This window comes from Osmia lignaria, chromosome 5, assembly GCF_051020975.1.
Source record: "Osmia lignaria lignaria isolate PbOS001 chromosome 5, iyOsmLign1, whole genome shotgun sequence".
Lineage (NCBI taxonomy): Eukaryota > Metazoa > Arthropoda > Insecta > Hymenoptera > Megachilidae > Osmia > Osmia lignaria.
In genome coordinates, this window is record NC_135036.1 from 11822744 (window position 1) to 11840713 (window position 17970).

General features: G+C 41.0%; 1 protein-coding gene and 1 long non-coding RNA gene across 8 annotated transcripts in view; one reads left to right on the forward strand and one right to left on the reverse strand.

Annotated features, from left to right (window-relative positions):
* LOC117604847 (uncharacterized) overlaps positions 1–17970 on the forward strand; it is a 218149-nt gene that overhangs the window by 109409 nt on the left and 90770 nt on the right. The window contains exon 1 of one of the 5 annotated variants that reach the window (XM_076688278.1): positions 4603–5470. The exons of the other annotated variants lie outside the window; for them this stretch is intronic. The gene's annotated coding sequence lies outside the window, so the exon portion shown is untranslated. Of the gene's footprint in view, positions 1–4602; positions 5471–17970 lie in introns of those variants that run through there. 5 annotated transcript variants of the gene reach the window in all.
* LOC143305305 (uncharacterized) overlaps positions 1–17970 on the reverse strand; it is a 158166-nt gene that overhangs the window by 24858 nt on the left and 115338 nt on the right. The window lies entirely within an intron of this gene.

The window sequence follows — 17970 nt, forward strand, 5'->3', positions numbered from 1 at the left end:
AATTCGATTTACGTAACAATAGAGTGTTACTATGTAGGTTCTTGGAATCACTTTCTGTAGAATCGTTCCTTTCTCGAGACGCGAGATCTTTGTTCGATGGAGGCTTTCTATTATTCTTTTCAATATAATGTAAGGAAAAGCTCGATGGAAAATTCAGGGAATTCGAAATCTAATTTCTTCTTGTAGATCTCATTACCACGCGAATAGTTCCTTTATACATACATGTTGATAATAAAAATAAAAGACTATTAACGATTTCGAATGTTCTAAAGAAGGAGAAAAATTTACAGTTTCATTTAAATTGGTCGATATGGTTGTCGCGATAGAGGAACAGAATTTTTTACGAAACTTATCTTTATTTTGCAAAGTATTTGATTCTACCGAAACTTTAAATTAAGAATTAAGTAATAGGTCGAAGAAATGGTTAACAAATGGTTAAAACCCGACATGTCTTTGACACGGTTGCACTGGGGGATCCATAACAGGTTCTGTACTGTCAGGTCGGGTTAACCCCTCGAGAATGTCCCGTGTAACGTCGTCGTCGTCGTCGTCGTCGTCGTCGGCCTGTCGCTGGGAATTCAAGGATATGTAGCGAGATGTGTAATGGAATCGTGGGAGGGAGTGAAGGAAAAGGGTGGGTATGTGAGATGAGAGGTGACAGGGAGATTGATGGATCCGTAGAGGGTGCGCAAAAAGGAGGAATAGCTAGGACACGATGGAACGAGCGAATGAATAGCCAATGAGAGTTTAAGTAAGTGAATTAATAGATGAGTGAGTGTTTAAAATGAGTGAATGAAAGAATGCCACTGCCGTGCCATGAACTACACGGATCCGAGAAATAATGGAAGTGAAACAAGGAATTTTAAAACATCCTTTTATTCTTCTATTTCATTCAGATAAATTCGGACTATCTGTTATCAAAACGTTGAACTTTGTCGCAAACAATAAGTTGTAATAGAATAGGAAATGCAACGAGTTAGCGAACGAACGTGCAAAAATGAGACAAACGGAAAGATGGAAGAAGAGATACGGCAGACGGATAATGCAAATAGAGAAGCCTCGATCTAATATCGACAATACTTGCTAACAGGAATATTCCGTTCCGGTTTCAAATTGCGAAACTTTGAATAGCTTTCCATTTCTGTCTCTCAATTCTGTCTGTCTCTGTTCGTTCGAGATCAAGGTATATACCAGATGGTGTGTGATTTCGAAAACGATCATCGAAGTTAGCATTGCTCTTGAACGAACGACCGAATATCCATTATATCTGCATATAGGTTGTTTTTTACTCGATAATCACGCGATCTACCCGTATAATTCGAGCACACATTTCTAGCTGATATTTCTCTCGATGAAATCCATTTCGTTCTCGATACAAGTTTACCATTCTTTCCGTTAAAAACTTTAAGCTTCAAAGTGATAAATCATATATGGTAGGTAAGTGTTATTTTCTAATACCTTAATGTTATTTCATATGAACAAATCACGCTTTTTACAATGCAGTATGAATTCGTATGATTAAATGTAAAGTAGAAATCTGCAAGCTTAAGCTTTACGTACCTATTACATTATCAATAGAATAACTTCGTTAATCGACTTCGATGCTTCATCTAGAATCTCTAGGTGATTAGTAATTGATTTAATTTCGCTTCGACCTCATCCGGATTCATCTATACCGATCTTATCCATAAAATTTGTAATTTATCCAATAATGTAGGTGAAATTGTAAATTTCCTACAATCGTTCATCCAAATCGTGTATTCCAAATATTACACATTTCATAGAATACATTAAAGCCCTTGAAAGTGTCGCGTCGCGAAATGATTTAAAGGATTGTAATTTGCTGGAAATAAATATAATGTTGAAAAGAAAGTTTCAGCCAATCTGTTCCTACAATCTACATCGTGAAAGGTGTGTCAAAAGTGTCCGTTGAATTTTTAATTACACCCGATCTGTCTCGTCCACTCTTGACACAGTTCGTTAACTCAATACTCGTTAAGTCGACGTTCTAACGAAGTAATTACGTGGCTATTCCTTGAACGTGTGCTCACAGAACGGGCGTCATTAAAACGTAGACCGATTCCTCGTTATTTAGAGGCCTTAACAAGCAAAAATCGCGATAGAGACGGGATACGCGTTCGCCCAGACGACGGTGGAAAATATCTCGCGACCGGAAGCTGTACGCCCCCAGAACCGGGTTTCGATAATTGGAAGCGTTCTCTGGAAATAAAATTTGCTACGATACAAATTACGATGCTTGTGCATAAAAAAAAAAAAAAAAAAAAAAAACAGCAAAATTCGATACTCCAATTTATAATTCTTCAAACTCTTCAACTTCAAATCTAAAAGTAGTTTTCTAGGCCGCTGTATGTACTAACGATAAGACAGACACCCTTCAATTAAAAAGTAGATACCTTTCCGTCCGAAAAGGGGGGACCATTGTACATTGTCTTGTAACGCAATAACAATGTAACATGAGAGAAATATGTTTGAAAAAGACACTCTCTTATCCAAGGTTAGCCTTCGAACCGAACCTGCAAGAATCCGAATTTCAAATCGAAGAGCACTAGCATGATTCTCCGTGCTCATGAATTTATTCATCCGCGAGTACTTACGTGACCTGCCCACTCACCCAGAAACAGGCCATCGAAACTTTTTCACAACGATTTTCGTCAGCATCGATACCTTGTAAAGTGTTAAATATCAATAGAACAATTGATATAAGAATTCACAAACGATTCGTGAGAGGTGCGCGTTCGTGAAAAACCAGTCGTTTGAAAGATTCATAGGGTTCCATTTTTCGTGGTTTTCCATGATTTCCATCGCAGCTAACTATCTCTCGCCGCTATCTGCTCTTGCTCCTCTTTTCACCATGAATAATAAAATGGGAACCGTTCCGGGTGCTCGGAAGATAAAGGAAAACGGTGAAAGAACGGGAAGATCAAGCGGTGCTTCTTCGATGAGGCGTCTGGGAAATCTCGGTGAATTTCCGGAAATAAGTGCACGTACCTTTCCTCTTCCAACGCTGGTGTATACCGTCTGTCTGCTGGTCTGTGATCTTCTTCAACGGTCCAGCAATTCGATTCACGGACGCATGAATCGTCAGACGAAGGGGAAAAAACGAAAAGCCGCCAGGCAATTCGTGGCAAAAGCTAACGCGCTCCAGAAAGCGAGCTTGCGGCTCCGGGAAGCAGAAACCGGGAACCGGGAATACCGACTAAATTTCCGGTTGGACTACCGGCTGGAGCGCGATAGCGTAACACGAAAATGGGAAAACTTTTAAGACTCAACCTCGAAACACAAAGTGGTAACCGGGATTCCGTGCGGCTTACGCAGTAGGTGAACACGCTCTTTCCAACGCCATTCCGATCGCTAATCCTCTCGGCTCCTCTCGAACAGCACGAAACTCGAACGAAATGGCTGCTTCAGGGCTGATCGTGTATCAGCTTGTTCCACTGAAATGGTTCCACTACCTAATTCTCCTTCAAACCAGCAACCAAATCGACTCAACACTAACGTGATCTTACAATTAGATTCTAACTTTCACAATGATTATTACTGTTGAATCGGTTTATCGACCGATTCACACTGGATGTATTTAGTAAAATTTTTAATCACCGACAATATCGTGCGACGATGGTGTTAATGAGAAACGTTCAAACTTATCGTCTGAATTTATTATAACTCTGTGACACTTGATTCTTATCAAACAAGCGTACCGATAAAAAGTTTACCGACGCGAGCTACAAGTACCAATGCATGAATAATGGAAAGTCTACGGGGATCCATATTGAAATCGATGAATAATGGAAAAGAATATAACTCGATTAAGAATTTAAAACTCGCGACCAAGACGAAAAGTTTGGATAACGAGCGGAAAACGGAAGTGCACGATTCAGCTGTAGTTGCGACAACAAGAAGATGTTGATCCTCGAAAAAAATGCAAACACTGTGAAATGAAATTTCTAAAAAATTTACCAACGCCAGACAAGTTTATCGCTGACGTTCGATTTGAATTTAATCGGTTACCAGCGAACCTATTAACAACCTTGCTCGTATTGTTCGAATCGTGGAAATAAAAACAGATGAAAAAAAAAAAAAAAGAAAATAAATGGAGCAGAAATTTGTCGGAAACGGTGGAAACCGGGTACAGGCGTAGCATGACTGGAACAAAACCCGAAATTTCATCTGTTCAACGTTCATCACACGTACGGACAAATAAAACTTTCTATTTCCATATCTCTTTCGAATTTCCTTTGATGTCCAGATTCGCGCCATTCCACGTACCGATCGTTGCACACTCGAAATTCGAGCTGAAACGTCGACGACAATCATGTTCACACTTCCACGCTTCGATTTCGAATGGTACTCATAGAATGGAGATCGAAAATAGTGGCAAAAAGAGAGAAACACGGTAATGAATAACGCGTTAAACGAAAGATGATACATATGTAGTAATACATATGTTTCGTTAGAATTTTCAGCTACAGCTTTCTGCCGTGGCTGAATTCAAGATTCCTTTGGATTTGAAACGTTTACAGTGGCTGCTTGCAACCCCATAAAAGTCACTTTGGGCAGCCCTTCGTTAAAATACGCGCGTAATAATGTCTTCGTGTTCGTGGTCGGTGAAAAGTATTTGGAAATTTACCTTCGATTTTCGCAATCGGATAAAGCTCTCTAAGCGGCATCAAGCATTTTCAGACATCTCGGTAATAGAAGAGGACTCGACTACGACCCTCGAACTCGACGTCTCCTGAATATCTAATATCGAGCCGCGTGTTTCATCGTGTAATATAACATTAAAGAAGCTGGGACACGGAATAAGCGCATCGATATCGACTTGGCAACGGTAAAAAGGGAGAACGATTGCTCGTGGGTGAAAGACCTGAAAGCCTGGAGAGGTATTTCATCCTATCGGGTAAATATTTACTCCGCGAAAAAGACGTGTGCACGGCAAGAGATGAAAATACATTCGTGAATAATACAACGGGCGTTTTTGCCAGCCTCACTGCCGCTACTACGATCGATTTCTTTCGTTTTTCCATGCTAGAAAGGTAGGTAGGCAACGTTATTTCGTTCGATCGCCAAGAATCTATGGAACTATTTTCGCCTATCGTCAATTCAATTTCTCTGTCGCTCGTGTCCACTCCTGCCGTCGATCGCATTTCACGAGTTTTCTATTCCTATAACAACACTACATATATTGTTTGCCCCTTGGGAGTATAGCAAAGTTACAAGATATACCTACATATATTATTGAAAAATTCGTCAATTTAAAATTATCGAGAGATCTAAAAATTTTCAATTTTCAGTTTAGAGGAGCAGAAAAGAAGAGGTAACAGATTTTTAGCCGGTTGATAAGCCGCAGAAATCACGGTGTCGTTCAATGAATATGTATAACGGCCGATTCAAAGTTGGAAAAGTTTAATTTACAAGGACCATGGAATACGCAAACAAACAACAGAAACGAGTGAGTTTTTCACTTGTACAATATTTTCGTACTGTACATAGAAGCTCGACGGCGGCGCGGCGCTCACGGTCCAATTTCGTTTCATGGACAATTTTCGTCTGTTTCCCGTTCTTCAACGACAAGAGCGTTAAAGCTAGGAAATTTATTCGTTCGAGTAAATTGACTCGAGTAAGTGGAAACACGGTAAATGTAATTTTCACGAGCCTCACCCGTTCCTCCCCCCATTATCTTAGGAGAAACAGAAACGCGACACGATTTACGGTTCGACGATTTCGTGTAATTCACGAAAAATTCTTCCCGTATATCAGTATTATGTAAAAGACACGGTTACACGGGAAACTTTTCATCGTTTAAAGATCGTTTAAAGATCGTTCCACCCTCGCGTCGTTGGCCAGCATCCAGATTGTGCTTTAAGTAAGATGTTTCTTAACGGGAAATTGCCCATCAAGAGGAAAGTGGCCACTTGATTTCCGGGCAAAACGTTCGTCTAGATAACCTTTACTCACTGTGTCAGACGTCAGGCGTCAAGCTATACACGCGTATCCATCGTTCGGTCAATTAATTAGCGTTTCAAGAGTTAACGAGAACCTCAAATATTCTGGCAAACTCGTCTCGACAAGATATTATCGACAGTTTCCGCTAATCAAACAAAAGTGGAAAATATTAAGTATTAAATTCATAGCTGTCAGTCGGCGACCTATCAAAGCCCAAAATCAAAATCAAAACCTCCAATCGGCTATTAATCTTCTATAGACACGATGAACAAAAAAACCACGCGCAATGTTAAAGCGTTAACATCTTTAATTTCAGCATCGTTCATCGGCAGCTTTCAAAAGAGTAATGCCACAGGTTCGACGGACAAAAGCCGACATGTCAAAACGGCGATGATCTCGATAACTTGATCGCGAGGCAGGGAAAACAATGACGCAATCAGTGCGTCGCGTATCCCATTCACAAAGGAGTATATCTGACGGGTTAGCCCGGAGGGTCGTTCAAACCAGACGACACCCTTTCAAAGCATCATCCCCCATCCCCGTTCGTCGCAGAGGCTCGATCGAACATTCGTCAATGGTGTTCAACGATATCGGGGCAACCATTATTCGCGCGAAAAGAGTGATACGCGAATCGTTGTCCCATTTAAGGTGTGCATTCACCAGTTTTTCACGATGATTTCTCGTTTCCTTTTTTTTTCTCGCCCCCCCCCCCCCCCCCCCCACGGATTTGGACACGGGAACTGAAACACCCGAGAAATATAGTAGCAGGTTTGGAAAAGCTCGTCGATCATCCCCTTGGGCTACGTCCGATCCATCTTCGTAAAGGAAACCCCGTCTCGATGATATTCCCGTCAAGCGGGCTTCAAGTTTCAAAGCAGTTTGGCGTACATAGTTCGACGACGCGAGTGATCGAATTTCTTTTTTCTTTTTTTTTTTGTCGGAGCGAAAGAAAAAGAGACGTGTCCCGTCACCGATCGTTGTTTTTTTTTTCCAAGCGTGACTACGACGTTGACGTTCGAAAGAATTCATCGGGGACGCCTTGAGCGACTCACCAATGGAACCGACGCGACGCGACGTCAACTCTTCGTGAGACTAGACGCTAGAGAGTTCACAAGAGTAGTTTTTTTATCACGCTGAAGGTTGAAGATTAAAAATGGGAATAATAGAGGGTTCGATTATGATTGCGGTCCAAGTATGAAGTTGAATATACCTATCTACAGGATAAAAATGAAATAAAATTCGACATTCGCAAAGCAAGGCAGAAGTGTCTGGAAGTTCGGAAAACTCCTTAAACAGCTTGGTCACCGCTTAAACGGAACGAATCGTGGGTGAATTCGGGCAAAATAGGTGTTCAGAAACTACTCTTGGAATTTTTGGAAACACATTCGAGTTGCGAACCTCTCGAATTTAATAATTTATCGCTAAAACAAACTTATCGGTTGCCTGGAGGTTCTATAAAAAATCTGTTTAACTTCTGTTTGAATTTGAGACTTGATCTCTCTATATTTCTTTCAGAAACGTCACTCGGACTTCCTTGGGAATTCTTTTCGAGGCGATCGAGTTTCATGTTCCATCGAGCCCACTGCAACTTTCGTTGGAGAAACAGATTTACCTTCGATACCCGCAACTTTACTTTCTATCTTCTTCTCTTTAAGTTTGAAATTCACTTTTCTTCGAGAAAAACCACGTGTACTCTCTTTCTCTTTTCGTCCGTGGTAAACGAATTCGAACAAGTTTTCTGTTGTTTCAAACTCCGTCGAGGGAACATTTTTCTCGCGATACCTACTACCAAAGATTTTTCTATAGTAGCGCTCCGTATCGAGACCTTTTGCTCTTCTCAATAATATTCTGAGACACATACATATTTCCTATAACTGCTATTTTACTGCTGTCATCGGCAGAAATTTAGAAATAGCAAACGAAAAGAGAAAAATTCAAAATCGAATAGCATTGAGAAGTTGCGAATCGATTCGAAAGTTTCAAGCGATTTCACAGGAAAAATCTTTCGAACTTGAACGAACGATAGAATATGCTTGACGAGAATCTTGATTCGACGCGACTCGTTCGTTTCTCATCAAGGAACTCGGTTTTAACGTGAGCGCAAATCCAGCCGGTTGTTTCCCGCAAGCGATATTTTAAAACGTCGGCGTCGCGTCGCGTCGCGTCGCGTCGCGTAAAGGAATTGGCGAAACGGAATTCACAGGCGGAAGTGAACGCGCAACTCCAGCACGTCTCTGCTCTACGTGTGCTCCACGAAACTTCCGAAGGGCTGACTTTCATGGAGAACCTCCTCTAGCTACAGCCAGAGCCAGAGCGGAGCTTTCAGACCGATGGAGTACCTACGCACTCCACACCGGCTCGTTGATGCGTATATTCCGCCTTATGCCTGTTTCCTTCCTTTACGTGCAATATTCTTCAACATTCTAATCGCAGGACCAGTTTTGCCAATTCCTTTTTTCTATCAAATATATTATTTCTTAACGATAAGAAAGAGAATCTGGTTAGCTTTGATAAGAACACGTCGCTTTCTCTTGGATTTGGTTCGACTCTATCGATCACCGGTGACCATTCGACCACGATGAAATGGCCGGTTGCTCATTTGCGTGGCAAGTTGCTCGACTGTTATTTACGACAGTCGTTAAGCGACCTCCGATGGTGGTCGAATGAAGGTTCACCCGCAGTACTTTGCCAACAAGAAATTGAATTATTCTTCGAAGAAAGCTCGTTCGTGACTGTAATCGTGCGCGCGTTTCGGCCGTAGAACTGGAACGAGAACGACGACGAATAACTTTTATTCTTACGCTTCATTTGAAAATGAAGCTGGTGATCTGAAGAAACGATTTAGGTTGCACAGTGTGAAGAATAAAAACTGACGATGAGAGAAAGTCTTGTTCTGACCAATTTCAAAGAAACACCTAGATGGTGAAAAGTATAATTTGCAGTTACCACTCGACACTGTACGAACGTCAGCAGTTTGTTTGCGAATTTACTTCCCTAGGATTCTACTCTCGGTCGACGCCCCTCAATTATAACTCTGAAACATGGTCTCAGGACGAAAGTAAGACACGTAGCTGGAACTGCATGTTTTCCCATCTGAACCGTATCATTTCCGACTGAAATGATTTAACGCCCTTTCCGTTAACAAATGAAGCGATAAACAAACACTGATAGAGTTTCTTTCCTTTTCCTTTTTTAAATAACAGTTTCTTTTTCCAGTAAATATCTCCAAGCTTTATTAATAATATCGATTATAAAAAGTAGCATGAAACAGTCTGTAAATTATAAGATCGCTCCTCGAAACGTTCGCGTTTCGAAACGATTGCTACCTTTCAAAATGATCGAGCCGATAGTCAAGATGATGTATGGACTTGAAAGCAGAACTTGGTTATTTCCAAGAGAAGAAAAAGTCGAGATCGAGTATAACCGTTGATCGGTATAATAGACTACTTTAACTCCAGTTAGTCCACCGTGTATATCGGGTGAATCACAAAAAACAAGTACAGTATAACTTTCTCTCTCAGCTTCAATCCTTTTCCTAATCGCTCATTCTCTAACACGTACGAACGTAAAATATACTATTTGCAGTAATAGAAGCGGTTATAAATCAGACGTGACAAGTGTGAAGCTATTTCTCTCCGTATGTAAAGATCCCTCATCGTCAGTAAAATCATAGAGGTTTTCTTCGCTCCTCTATGCCTCTATGTCAACGATCGTGGATTTTAATCGTACGAATGAAATTAGCGAAACTTGGTAGCTGTAGAGCGTCTATCTCGTGACAAATTGTTCTACTTCGAGTTCGCCTAATAACTTACGGCTCTTCGATATAACTACCCTAATAAACCAGATTACCAGATTACAAGTTTCACACGCCTAATGTATCCTTGTTATTAACTTTTGCAATCGAAACGCAATTATTTTTCGTTTGCAAATGATGTCAAACGAATAATTATTTCTATTATAAGTGAATTGTCGGAATTGTTGAGTGACACCTCATCGTTTGATACAACGAATACGATACAAAGTGAACTCTCCACAATCGACGGAATCGAATGAAACGATTCGACGATGTGCCGGGACATTAATTATCGTGCAACGCGGTGTGACACATTAGCGGGTAAAGAGGAAATTATGGGGCATAAAACGACGAGCAACAAAGGCGACAAACGGACAACCGGCAAATATTTTTCGTGCGACAGCTCTCTGTCGATGTGGCGGCAGCCACGTTCAATGAAATGACAGTTTTAACGAAACTCGATGACCGACTTCCGGTCCAGTGATTCCTGTGGTGAACGTTGAATAAATATCCAACAGAACTGGAATGGATCTCTCCCCCTCTCTCTGTACCTCATATTTTGGCTTTCTCCCTTGTTGGTCGGTGACAAAGGGAGCCGTGAGCGAACGAGGTGAAAAGGACACGAGTTCGCGGACAAATATTATAATTCATTCGTCATGAAAGCATCCTGTGCAACTGCCTGTTCGTTTCAACCATTTTAGTTAACGAGTCCCGCCTGCCTCGTGATTTTATCAACTTTCAAACGTTTTTTGCAAATTGCAATCATTCTGGCACGAGAAAAATAGCCACATGTACATATACATAGATTTATCAATATACAATTTTGATATTTAAATTTTTCTCGTTCACGCGTTTTTTCTCAATTTATTGAGAGTGTTTAAAAAATCATGGCGACCATTACCATGAACACCGTACATAAGAAACACGTTACAACGATTTACCGGAGTCGTTAAATTTTGATTGCTCGTAGCGGAAAGTGTGTCAGATTGTTCTAGAAAGATAATTACGAGCGAGCAAGGTTAAATGTTCCTGTTTAATGTTATATGGGATAATAAACGCAGCAGGGTTGCAAAGATGGTGAAGATATTTCTTTAGCATTACCTAAATGAAAATATGTTTAAACTGAATTGAGTTAATTCCTGGATGTATAATAATACAATTCCAACAACAACAACAACAACTGGGCGAATGTATAGTTTTCGAAATGACGCAAAGGGGCTTGAAAATATGAGGCTGCATTGGCGTATAAATACATCGATAACCCGCAAAACTCACCGCGTTGCAATTTGATCGGAACGGTGTATCGAAACGATGCAGTTGTCAGGTGCATAACGTATAATCGTGGCACGCGAATGCCCTTTCCCGATGGCCGATAAATTATTGATATTGTTCCATTTCGTTCGCCCCGTCTCCTCTTGAAACGCGACAAATGGAGAGAAAGAGGGAAGAGCGTGCAATTTCACGGGAGCGTCGTAAAAGCCGCGTAAAATTTTTATTCGTTAGAATTCCTCTGCTAAGCCTTTTAAAATAAAGCAGCGGCTTACCGCGACTGCGAAGCCCGGCTCGCAGTGATAAGGCAGGACATTTTGCCGACGCGACGCGACGTGTCCACGCGACAGTTGTTGAAATTTAGCTTTCGTTTAGATAACAGACAGACAAGGAGTGGAGAGAGACTATTTAATCCTATGTACACTCGTAAAACTTTCAGACAACACATCACGTGCCAGTAGCTTGATCACCGCTATGTTCAGATGTTGCAAAGGAAATTAGTTAGATGAAAAAGTGTTGAAAAGTTGGTAAAACCAAGTTCGAGTCGCTGAACGCGATACACTGGAATCGACATAACTTACGCTCGTAATTTCTGCTGCGTTTGCGCGGTCGTTGGTTGAATTTACAGCGGAAGTACGAGGCCGATCCGATCCCGATGAAATGTGCTCAGGTTCGCGCGCGCGGATCGCGCCGGAATGCGCCTATAACTCGGTCGGGTAACCGCGTTTCTCCAGAGAATGTATTTCACAGCGAGCACGTGCATAATGGAAGGAAGCAATCGATCAAGATAAGACAAAATTGTATCGCAATAAAGAAAATGCAGGCCGATGGTGAACGAACTTTTCCAGAAGAACAAAAAAATATTGTTCGACGCGAGCACTGACAATGAGCACGTCGTGCTTTCGGTTCGACGAAGGATTACAACTTTAGGCAGAAGTGCAAATTCAGAGAATGCAAATTCTGTTTGTCGTATGAAATTCTTTAATCGCTTAAACAAGATTAAAACATTCAACCTACGTTTATTCAACAGTTAAATGTAAAGATACAATCAGAAACTTTAAAAAACATCTTTGCATATCTCTCGGAATGGCTAGGGAAGTTTTTACATTACATCCTGCGACAATCGCTGAGAAGATTAAAGTACGAAAGTCACGCGACTCTTTCCTCCATCCAAAAAGAAGTACATGTACCTTTTTAACAGAGACCGGAATTCTACCAAAAAAAAAAAGTCGACTATTTTACTTAACGTAGGCATCAAACGCGTTTGATCGCGGTAATTATGTATTAATAATTATTTATCGGAATAAAATGTCTTTGAAAAAAATACTAACTTCGAACTTTCCATGCAATACAAGACTCAAAAGTTAATAATTAAGGCGAAACTATTTACGCTTTTACGCTTTTTAACAATTTTTCAGCACAATCAAAATACAGAAAGTTCGCGGGAGAATGAACACCGTTGACTGTCACGTCGTCGAGGTAAAGGAACAGAGAGACGGCGTAACTAGTTTACTAAAATTAACTAGTTTGCAGTAATTAACTAGTTCGCGTTGTACTCTCTAATGCATTAACTGTTAATTAACTGTTTCACGGTCCACAAATTCCTCGTGCCAATAAATTCTTTGCTCTCGAAACAGGAGCGTGCACGCGCGTTTCATCGTTCTGAAACTTTACGTAGTAACGAGGAAACATTTGCACCAGAAATAGAACGAACGTTTCTTAATTCGTGCTGAATTATGACGTCGATCAATTCCAATGAAGTTTTCGTTCGATTCGTGTACATTTAGATGTCGCGTTAAACGGAAGATTTTAATTACCAGTTTTGATGGGGCGACGTAAAAAGATACAACAAACAACTTTTTCTTATCGCCGTTATTCTATATCTAAGCAAACCCCTTTCGTTCGACGAAATAACACGGTCAGTTTCGCGGCGATAAATTTAGCATGTAACCTGAAACAACAATCAAAAGTCGAAGTGGGACCATTATTAACTGTTGGATAAAACGAGGTCGCCTTATCTCGCTAATTCACGAATCGTGCCCTCTTTTCAGGCTAATTACGTAAACTCGAGCTGCCACGCGACACCGTTCCACCACAGACCACTCTTTTTTTTATTCAACCTTCGAAATCAGTCGAAATCAGTCGAAATCAGTCGAAATCAGTCGAAATCAGTCGAAATCAGTCAAAATCAGCAGAAAACCGAAAAATTATGAAAATAATTAGCAAATAAATCGTTTAAAACAAAAAGCAACCGAGTTATTTATTTAACTTACCCAATAGATGTACGTTTACGAATTTGAGCAAACTTGACTAAATCCTGGGATTTCATAGTGTCGAGTTGAACGAGGTAGGGTACGACCCTTTGGTCGATCATTTTTCTCCAAAGGAATTGGCCCGAATTGTTAACTGTTTGAAGTGGGATTCACCGCTCGTAAATTTCGTTTGGGGTTGATATAGTGGTAGTAATGCTTGTTTGTGGCTCGTGGGTCTGAAATTTAACGGCAGAAGCTCTGGCACCGCTATAGAGTATCATTAACTTGATGATTCCTATGATTTGGCTCGCGATTAAGATAGAGCATAAGATACATAAATTGCCGGTATAATTAATTATAATATAGCAATGCAAATGAACGGGGTCCTTCGATTCGTATAAATGATATTGTACATATATGTATATGGGATTATGAAAATCAATGTTAAGCACAATTCAGTGGCTAGTTTGATCATTGAAGTAAAAATTGTATACTTGATTATAAATCCGGCAGCAGTTACCTACTGGAACTCACCAACGGATATTGTGTGTTCGGTTTGCTCGAGCATCTGGTTCGCGAATTCTCGTTCGAGAACAGAGCCACTGTTTCAATTCTGGCGAACTGCCGGACACGAAACTACAATTGATCTCCGCAGCTCGTAGCAACCGCCGCGTGCACTCGACAGCACCGGACTTTTCGTTTATTTGGAAAATTTACTATCGCGTGGTTACACGTCTAGCTACACCTTCCCGCAATAGCAAGAATCATTCGAGATTGAAAACTTTGTATACCCCGCTTCATTCCGAGCAGTACATTATTATTATTATCATCTTCAGTAAAAGAACACCTCGCCTCTGGACAAAAAGAAAATCATCGTCCAATTATAATTGGGATCGTAAAGGAAAAGATCATCAAGTAGTCAGCTTCATTCGGCACGTGGTGTAATAGTAAAACCGCGCAGCTGGCGCGTGAAATGGTTGAGGAAAATTTAAGTATACCTCGGAGGCTAGAGTGCAGTGGTGGGACTAGAAATTGGATTCGAGCAACCGTAAGAGAAGATTAAACGTCAGGATGCGAGGAACGATAATTTTGCCAATGCGAAACATTCACGCGCGACATGCACACATGGTATTACCGAGGGGCAAAATAAAGCGTGACATTTGTAGAACAATTTAATCTTGCCCTCCTCCCGCCAAGCATAGAACACCGATAGTTCTGTTTCCGTTCTGCAACCGATAAACGAGTATCGTTGTCCTCATGATCAATAGCAGACCGGCGTTGCCTGACGTTTCGATTAATACTCCTTTTAATTACGCCCTACCGTTGCTCTACTTTTATCCTGTAACCGGTAAACGCAATTATCGACACTTCTATGGTACCCTTGAGGCTCGACAAAACCTGTCGGAAATTTATCCCACTTTTCACCGGCAGCATTTCATTCCACGTTCTTTTGGCCCTTTCCATCGATGCTAGATTTATCAATCATTCTACAATATTTACACGACAACGACAAAAGAACTTTTAAACGTGCACTTAAACACTTTAATTCGTCTAATTGTAACCAATCTAGTCGTCAGCTGCACCGTTTTCCACAACACAAAGACAACTTGAAAAGTAACTTTGAACTTGGCTAAAATGAAAATGAATAGCTCGCGAGCACGTTTCGCTCGGCAGTCATAAAACGTACGTCGAGTTCCGGACGATAAAACTCAGCCGAGGTCAACGGTAGTTTCACTAACAGAAGTTTGTTCGCGTTAAATATTTTTCTCTGACAATTGTTGCGCCTGCAGCCGGAAATGTTGGCTGGCGAGAAATCGGGGACTTAACCGGTGCAAAGGATCGGCGAACCGATCTCTCACCAACTTACTGTACACAGTTTCCAGACTTGTCTTACTCTATTCCTGTTCTCCGTTACTTCGAAATCTCTATCTCTCTCTCCAAGTTCATGAGATATACTGGTACAATAGGTTTTCCACGAATCTCCGTTAGTTGGATCCTGCTAAATACCAGACCATTGAACGCGATACCGCAGAGAGCAGAGTTCAACCGTATCAGGAACCTTTGCTATTAAACGTCGATAGACTTTCGAGAGCCTATTGTTCACTGGTAGTTTTGCCATCATTGATCCTGATATTGGCTTATTAGACGAAGAACAATACTGACCACCTATCAACTTTAGACGCTTGTCCGAATTGCCTGATGTCAATTAATCCTCTGATATACAATAGTTCTCTGATTTACAGTGTTTATAATAGATTATAAGTCTTTACATAAATTTTCCTACGTTAATAGTAAATTGAAGCAAGGATAGATTAATCACTCAACGATTACGATCATAAGTACCGATCGTAATAACGTCTGATGAAAAATTTTGTGGAAAGAAGCTGGCAACATTCATTGAACCATCGACATTTGATGGACCGCACAGCTGGACTTGGAAATCTCTATAAAAATTTTCGTTGAGGCACTTGTCGTTCAAGACACGATCTTTTTTTTCCCTTTTCTATTATTGCTATTTTTAGGTAAATGAAAGAATTCGGCGTGATACTGGTTGTTGAGAAGAAAATAATGGATCTGTTCTTTCGAACGGTGAAAACAATCAGGTCGCTGGAGATTCTTCGCACCGGAGTTCCCTCATAAATTAATTTCTAGCTGGAAAAATGAGACCGGTTTCATTGTTTCGTTTCACTTCCGTCGGTATCAATCACTTACCAGTACAATAGCTCGCCGTTTCCAGCAGACTTTTCTTATCCGCGATATTAGACGCGGCCTGGGATCATAAATTACTCGTTGGCGAGACTGATTCTTTCTCGCGTTCATCTCTTTTGAGAAAACAGCCTCTGCGAGCTATAAAATTTTCGGCTCGCGTCATCAATATGAAAAGCGTGTTGAAAAGCGCGTTCAATACCGAGAACTAAACACAGAATAGAGAGTAAATCTTTAACGAGCTGCAGCTGCTAAACAGAATTTTGTCAAAAAGCACGAGTTCAAGTATGTATGCTGAAACTTGCATCGATTGTGTGTGTTCGTTGAAACACGTGATCGCGAGCAAAGTCAGACTTGAGAAATGAATTTTTCAAGCTAATTCGATGCTGACCAACTTACCACGGACAAACTTACGTAAGGATCCTAAGAACGAGAACCGTTCTAAGTACAAAGTTGCTTTCGCGTTAACAGAGTTTCAGTGGAACGCCCAAGTTGTTGAATATTTGACGAGTAACGCGAGCGAAACGTGTCACTGCGGTGAAACCGCGAACGCGTTTGCGGTTCACGCGTGACGAACGACTATTTCTCGCGTGGACGTTTCTTGTCTAGCTGTAATAATTAAATAGCGAGAATGACGAGAGAATGCACGAATCGCGCAAAATATAAATCGATTGAGCGACGCGACGCGACGCGATGTGGACGTTTCTATTCTCGCGGGTATTAACGGCATTACCAAAGTCCGTCGATTAAATCTAATTTCCGATAAAATAGAAGCGTAGTTCAGTAATTTTACGCTCTTCACCTCCCATACAGCTCTATATCCATTGGAATTTCGGGTGGATTGTTAGCCTGGAACACGCGCGGTTCCACCGATTCGATGAAATTTCAACGGGTTCATCGAACGAACGTTGAACGACCCTTTCAAAGATATCTACTCTCGATTAACCTTTGTGTAACGTTTAAACTTTTTATTACATTCGTCATTCGCGTCACATTCGATTCGCGTATACCTATTACAAGAGACAGAGTTAACCAATGTATGTATTTTGTTTTAAAAAAGAACCGCGAATTAATTTGAAGCATTTACAGAGCATAAGAGTAGGTATCCATCGTTTGACAGGAGGTGGAACATTTACGAGCACGTGCAAACTGGCAAAAGACACGAGGATGTTCCAGGATCCCATTAAATACCGCGAACAGCTCGTAAACTTGGCAGCGACGCTTTTCATCTTCCTTCTTCGCCAGTGGATAGAAAACGAGGGTGTCAGAAACTGTTCCCTCGTTTTCTTTGGCTTTAGAAGACACCCCCTTATAGCTGGTAGATAAGGTTCAGAAGCTGCTTGTCATCGGCATTGTCGAGATATTTTTCCAGCGCGGTTTACCACCAGATACCAGCCAACAATGCAACCTCATTCTTATCGTTCTCTGTCGAGTTAGAAATCGGTGTTCGTCTAAGAAGAGTCTACAGATGGCTCCTACCACCCTGCTGAGAGCATCCGAGTGATTTACCTTGCTGCTTTCGATACGAAGCAGTCTTTAAAAATCTATCAAAGAAGCTGACTGACTTCAAAGGACTTCAAAGGACTGTGGATAGTGATGTACGACGAGAAACCTTTCAAGATTTTTCTGCTTCTCGCTGACGGTCATTCTTACTTTCCTCAACTTTCAAACAAGTCCCATTTTCTCTCGTAAATTCGCTAAGCACATTATTTAATTATGGAATAATGGAGTTACTTTTGAAAATAAAAGCTTCACTGAAAAAACGATTCTTTCAATGAATGAAAAAAGAATATACTTTCATTCCCTCTCTCCTCGTGCTTGTTGAACAAACGAAAAGAATACTTGACAAGTTAATTCGTCTTTTGTTTGATCAATTGGTTGAGGAGAAGCCCGATAAATAAAGTCAGCATCGCGTTCGATAGCTTGTTTCTCCTTGGTGCGTGTACAGCGTGTATTTCACCGGTTAAAGGTGGTATCCGAGTGTCG